Raw genomic sequence first — 6000 nt, forward strand, 5'->3', positions numbered from 1 at the left:
AAACCATGCAGCATATGTTAATCAACTCCACTAATCATAACCCTGAAGATGTTCCATGTAAGCTAATTCCCAGACACCAAGCAGGCAGGTGGTTATGCTTGACTTCAACATCCTGAAACAGGTCCCGTTTTGTTCGTTCATTGCAGGTCAACTTTGGAAGAAAAACTTCAGGACAAAACTCTGTCCACTGAAGGCCGGGTAGCTCAGATGGTCAGAGCGTGGTGCTAATAACGCCAAAGTCATGGGTTCGACCCCCATACTGGCGAAAAAGCCGTAAACTACCAGTGTTTTTTTTTCAGTACCATCCGACTCACTCCTATGAAAAACTAGTACTATACGATTTGAATGGTTTTCCTTCCAGCCATGCTAAGGTCGGACATAGTCCCTCTTGACTTTGATGTCCAAAATTGGTCAGACTTTGTTCGTTCATTGCAGGTCAACTTTGGAAGAAAAACGTGAGGACAAAAATATGTCCAACGAAGGCCGGTTAGCTCAGATGGTCACAGCGTGGTGCTAATTATATATAGGTGATCGGTTCGACCCTCCTACTGGCTAAAAACAGTGTTTTGCCAGACCCATTTTTCGGCATCATCTAGCTGCTACCAAAACCAAAAGATCATGCTCTAAAAGATGGCAAGCATACGTTAACCGATCCTCACCTGCCAGGTGGTCAAACCTGACCAACCTTCTAAACTGCTTCTGTGCCTAGTTTAAAGTTGGAACACATTCTCAAGAATGAAAATTAATTAAAAAAATTTAAAATGACATAAAACATCTCTTTGCTGTGACAGCGTGGCCTAATGGATAAGGCGTCTGACTTCGGATCAGAAGATTGAGGGTTGGAGTCCCTTCGTGGTTGCAAGCTCCAGCCCAGGTTGTAACTCCGTGACACTGTGTGCGTAAAGGAAATGTCTGCTGCAGTTGTGTCGATACGGTGCATTTGTACATGTTAGCAAATGAAATACTTATTAATGAAAACCATGCAGTATATGTTAATCAGCTCCACTAATCATAACCCTGAAGATCTTCCATGTAAGCTAATTCCCCGACACCAAGCAGGCAGGTGGTTATGCTTGACTTTAACATCCTGAAACAGGTCCCGTTTTGGTCGTTCATTGCAAGTCAACTTTGGAAGAAAAAATTTAGCACAAAACTCTTTCCACCGAAGGCCGGTTAGCTCAGATGGTCAGAGCGTGGTGCTAATAACGCCAAGGTCATGGGTTCGACCCCCGTACTGGCCAAAAGTCTGTAGTTTACCAAAGTCTTTTTTCAGTACCATTCTACTCCTATGAAAAGCTAATACTATACGATTTGAATGGTTTTCCTTCAAGCCACACCAAGGTCGGACATACTCCCCCTTGACTTTGATGTCCAAAATTGGTCAGACTTTGGTCGCGCCTTGCAGGTCAACTTTGAAAGATAAACGTGAGGACAAAAACATGTCCGACGAAGGCCGGTTAGCTCAGATGGTCAGAGCGTGGTGCTAATAACGCCAAGGTCATGGGTTCGACCCCCATACTGGCCAAAAACAGTGTTTTGCCAGACCCATTTTTAAGCATCATCTTGCTGCTACCAAGACCAAAAGATCATGCTCTAATAGATGGCAAGCATACGTTAACCGATCCTCACCTAGCAGGTGGTTAAACCTGGCCAACCTTCTAAACTGCTTCTGTGCCTAGTTTAATGTTGGAACACATTCTCAAGAATTAAAAAAATTAAAAATGACATAAAACTTCTCTTTGCTAAGACCGCGTGGCCTAATGGATAAGGCGTCTGACTTCGGATCAAAAGATTGAGGGTTCGAGTCCCTTCGTGGTTGCACGCTCCAGCCCAGGTTGTAACTTCATGAAACTGTGCATGTAAAGGAAATGTCTGCTGCAGTTGTGTAGATACGGTGCATTTGTACATATAAGCAAATGAAATACTTAGTAACCAAAACCATGCAGCATATGTTAATCAACTCCACTAATCATAACCCTGAAGATGTTCCATGTAAGCTAATTCCCCGACACCAAGCAGGCAGGTGGTTATGCTTGACTTCAACATCCTGAAACAGGTCCCGTTTTGTTCGTTCATTGCAGGTCAACTTTGGAAGAAAAACTTCAGGACAAAACTCTGTCCACTGAAGGCCGGGTAGCTCAGATGGTCAGAGCGTGGTGCTAATAACGCCAAAGTCATGGGTTCGACCCCCATACTGGCAAAAAAGCCATAAACTACCAGTGTTTTTTTTTCAGTACCATCCGACTCACTCCTATGAAAAACTAGTACTATACGATTTGAATGGTTTTCCTTCCAGCCATGCTAAGGTCGGACATAGTCCCTCTTGACTTTGATGTCCAAAATTGGTCAGACTTTGTTCGTTCATTGCAGGTCAACTTTGGAAGAAAAACGTGAGGACAAAAATATGTCCAACGAAGGCCGGTTAGCTCAGATGGTCACAGCGTGGTGCTAATTATGCCGAGGTGATCGGTTCGACCCTCCTACTGGCTAAAAACAGTGTTTTGCCAGACCCATTTTTCTGCATCATCTAGCTGCTACCAAAACCAAAAGATCATGCTCTAAAAGATGGCAAGCATACGTTAACCGATCCTCACCTGCCAGGTGGTCAAACCTGACCAACCTTCTAAACTGCTTCTGTGCCTAGTTTAAAGTTGGAACACATTCTCAAGAATGAAAATTAATTAAAAAAATTAAAAATGACATAAAACATCTCTTTGCTGTGACAGCGTGGCCTAATGGATAAGGCGTCTGACTTCGGATCAGAAGATTGAGGGTTGGAGTCCCTTCGTGGTTGCAAGCTCCAGCCCAGGTTGTAACTCCGTGACACTGTGTGCGTAAAGGAAATGTCTGCTGCAGTTGTGTCGATACGGTGCATTTGTACATGTTAGCAAATGAAATACTTATTAATGAAAACCATGCAGTATATGTTAATCAGCTCCACTAATCATAACCCTGAAGATCTTCCATGTAAGCTAATTCCCCGACACCAAGCAGGCAGGTGGTTATGCTTGACTTTAACATCCTGAAACAGGTCCCGTTTTGGTCGTTCATTGCAAGTCAACTTTGGAAGAAAAAATTTAGCACAAAACTCTTTCCACCGAAGGCCGGTTAGCTCAGATGGTCAGAGCGTGGTGCTAATAACGCCAAGGTCATGGGTTCGACCCCCGTACTGGCCAAAAGTCTGTAGTTTACCAAAGTCTTTTTTCAGTACCATTCTACTCCTATGAAAAGCTAATACTATACGATTTGAATGGTTTTCCTTCAAGCCACACCAAGGTCGGACATACTCCCCCTTGACTTTGATGTCCAAAATTGGTCAGACTTTGGTCGCGCCTTGCAGGTCAACTTTGAAAGATAAACGTGAGGACAAAAACATGTCTGACGAAGGCCGGTTAGCTCAGATGGTCAGAGCGTGGTGCTAATAACGCCAAGGTCATGGGTTCGACCCCCATACTGGCCAAAAACAGTGTTTTGCCAGACCCATTTTTAAGCATCATCTTGCTGCTACCAAGACCAAAAGATCATGCTCTAATAGATGGCAAGCATACGTTAACCGATCCTCACCTAGCAGGTGGTTAAACCTGGCCAACCTTCTAAACTGCTTCTGTGCCTAGTTTAATGTTGGAACACATTCTCAAGAATTAAAAAAATTAAAAATGACATAAAACTTCTCTTTGCTAAGACCGCGTGGCCTAATGGATAAGGCGTCTGACTTCGGATCAGAAGATTGAGGGTTCGAGTCCCTTCGTGGTTGCACGCTCCAGCCCAGGTTGTAACTTCATGAAACTGTGCATGTAAAGGAAATGTCTGCTGCAGTTGTGTCGATACGGTGCATTTGTACATATAAGCAAATGAAATACTTAGTAACCAAAACCATGCAGCATATGTTAATCAACTCCACTAATCATAACCCTGAAGATGTTCCATGTAAGCTAATTCCAAGACACCAAGCAGGCAGGTGGTTATGCTTGACTTCAACATCCTGAAACAGGTCCCGTTTTGTTCGTTCATTGCAGGTCAACTTTGGAAGAAAAACTTCAGGACAAAACTCTGTCCACTGAAGGCCGGGTAGCTCAGATGGTCAGAGCGTGGTGCTAATAACGCCAAAGTCATGGGTTCGACCCCCATACTGGCGAAAAAGCCGTAAACTACCAGTGTTTTTTTTCAGTACCATCCGACTCACTCCTATGAAAAACTAGTACTATACGATTTGAATGGTTTTCCTTCCAGCCATGCTAAGGTCGGACATAGTCCCTCTTGACTTTGATGTCCAAAATTGGTCAGACTTTGTTCGTTCATTGCAGGTCAACTTTGGAAGAAAAACGTGAGGACAAAAATATGTCCAACGAAGGCCGGTTAGCTCAGATGGTCACAGCGTGGTGCTAATTATGCCGAGGTGATCGGTTCGACCCTCCTACTGGCTAAAAACAGTGTTTTGCCAGACCCATTTTTCTGCATCATCTAGCTGCTACCAAAACCAAAAGATCATGTTCTAAAAGATGGCAAGCATACGTTAACCGATCCTCACCTGCCAGGTGGTCAAACCTGACCAACCTTCTAAACTGCTTCTGTGCCTAGTTTAAAGTTGGAACACATTCTCAAGAATGAAAATTAATTAAAAAAATTAAAAATGACATAAAACATCTCTTTGCTGTGACAGCGTGGCCTAATGGATAAGGCGTCTGACTTCGGATCAGAAGATTGAGGGTTGGAGTCCCTTCGTGGTTGCAAGCTCCAGCCCAGGTTGTAACTCCGTGACACTGTGTGCGTAAAGGAAATGTCTGCTGCAGTTGTGTCGATACGGTGCATTTGTACATGTTAGCAAATGAAATACTTATTAATGAAAACCATGCAGTATATGTTAATCAGCTCCACTAATCATAACCCTGAAGATCTTCCATGTAAGCTAATTCCCCGACACCAAGCAGGCAGGTGGTTATGCTTGACTTTAACATCCTGAAACAGGTCCCGTTTTGGTCGTTCATTGCAAGTCAACTTTGGAAGAAAAAATTTAGCACAAAACTCTTTCCACCGAAGGCCGGTTAGCTCAGATGGTCAGAGCGTGGTGCTAATAACGCCAAGGTCATGGGTTCGACCCCCGTACTGGCCAAAAGTCTGTAGTTTACCAAAGTCTTTTTTCAGTACCATTCTACTCCTATGAAAAGCTAATACTATACGATTTGTATGGTTTTCCTTCAAGCCACACCAAGGTCGGACATACTCCCCCTTGACTTTGATGTCCAAAATTGGTCAGACTTTGGTCGCGCCTTGCAGGTCAACTTTGAAAGATAAACGTGAGGACAAAAATATGTCCGACGAAGGCCGGTTAGCTCAGATGGTCAGAGCGTGGTGCTAATAACGCCAAGGTCATGGGTTCGACCCCCATACTGGCCAAAAACAGTGTTTTGCCAGACCCATTTTTAAGCATCATCTTGCTGCTACCAAGACCAAAAGATCATGCTCTAATAGATGGCAAGCATACGTTAACCGATCCTCACCTAGCAGGTGGTTAAACCTGGCCAACCTTCTAAACTGCTTCTGTGCCTAGTTTAATGTTGGAACACATTCTCAAGAATTAAAAAAATTAAAAATGACATAAAACTTCTCTTTGCTAAGACCGCGTGGCCTAATGGATAAGGCGTCTGACTTCGGATCAGAAGATTGAGGGTTCGAGTCCCTTCGTGGTTGCAAGCTCCAGCCCAGGTTGTGACTTCATGAAACTGTGCATGTAAAGGAAATGTCTGCTGCAGTTGTGTAGATACGGCGCATTTGTACATATAAGCAAATGAAATACTTAGTAACCAAAACCATGCAGCATATGTTAATCAACTCCACTAATCATAACCCTGAAGATGTTCCATGTAAGCTAATTCCCCGACACCAAGCAGGCAGGTGGTTATGCTTGACTTCAACATCCTGAAACAGGTCCCGTTTTGGTCGTTCATTGCAAGTCAACTTTGGAAGAAAAAATTTAGCACAAAACTCTTTCCACCGAAGGCC

General features: G+C 43.7%; 9 non-coding genes across 9 annotated transcripts; all 9 read left to right on the forward strand.

Annotated features, from left to right (window-relative positions):
- Window positions 1–1167: 1167 nt before the first annotated feature.
- On the forward strand, window positions 1168–1241 carry trnai-aau (transfer RNA isoleucine (anticodon AAU)). Its single transcript has one exon. It is a non-coding gene; the product is annotated as a tRNA-Ile (tRNA).
- A 210-nt stretch (window positions 1242–1451) lies between these two features.
- On the forward strand, window positions 1452–1525 carry trnai-aau (transfer RNA isoleucine (anticodon AAU)). The gene has a single exon. It is a non-coding gene; the product is annotated as a tRNA-Ile (tRNA).
- Window positions 1526–1746: 221 nt separating this feature from the next.
- Window positions 1747–1819, forward strand: trnar-ucg (transfer RNA arginine (anticodon UCG)). Its single transcript has one exon. It is a non-coding gene; the product is annotated as a tRNA-Arg (tRNA).
- Window positions 1820–3102: 1283 nt separating this feature from the next.
- Window positions 3103–3176, forward strand: trnai-aau (transfer RNA isoleucine (anticodon AAU)). The gene has a single exon. It is a non-coding gene; the product is annotated as a tRNA-Ile (tRNA).
- Window positions 3177–3386: 210 nt separating this feature from the next.
- Window positions 3387–3460, forward strand: trnai-aau (transfer RNA isoleucine (anticodon AAU)). The gene has a single exon. It is a non-coding gene; the product is annotated as a tRNA-Ile (tRNA).
- A 221-nt stretch (window positions 3461–3681) lies between these two features.
- On the forward strand, window positions 3682–3754 carry trnar-ucg (transfer RNA arginine (anticodon UCG)). The gene has a single exon. It is a non-coding gene; the product is annotated as a tRNA-Arg (tRNA).
- Window positions 3755–5036: 1282 nt separating this feature from the next.
- On the forward strand, window positions 5037–5110 carry trnai-aau (transfer RNA isoleucine (anticodon AAU)). The gene has a single exon. It is a non-coding gene; the product is annotated as a tRNA-Ile (tRNA).
- A 210-nt stretch (window positions 5111–5320) lies between these two features.
- trnai-aau (transfer RNA isoleucine (anticodon AAU)) lies at window positions 5321–5394 on the forward strand. The gene has a single exon. It is a non-coding gene; the product is annotated as a tRNA-Ile (tRNA).
- Window positions 5395–5615: 221 nt separating this feature from the next.
- trnar-ucg (transfer RNA arginine (anticodon UCG)) lies at window positions 5616–5688 on the forward strand. The gene has a single exon. It is a non-coding gene; the product is annotated as a tRNA-Arg (tRNA).
- Window positions 5689–6000: the final 312 nt, after the last annotated feature.

Source organism: Pempheris klunzingeri, chromosome 20 (assembly GCF_042242105.1).
Source record: "Pempheris klunzingeri isolate RE-2024b chromosome 20, fPemKlu1.hap1, whole genome shotgun sequence".
Classification (NCBI taxonomy): domain Eukaryota; kingdom Metazoa; phylum Chordata; class Actinopteri; order Acropomatiformes; family Pempheridae; genus Pempheris; species Pempheris klunzingeri.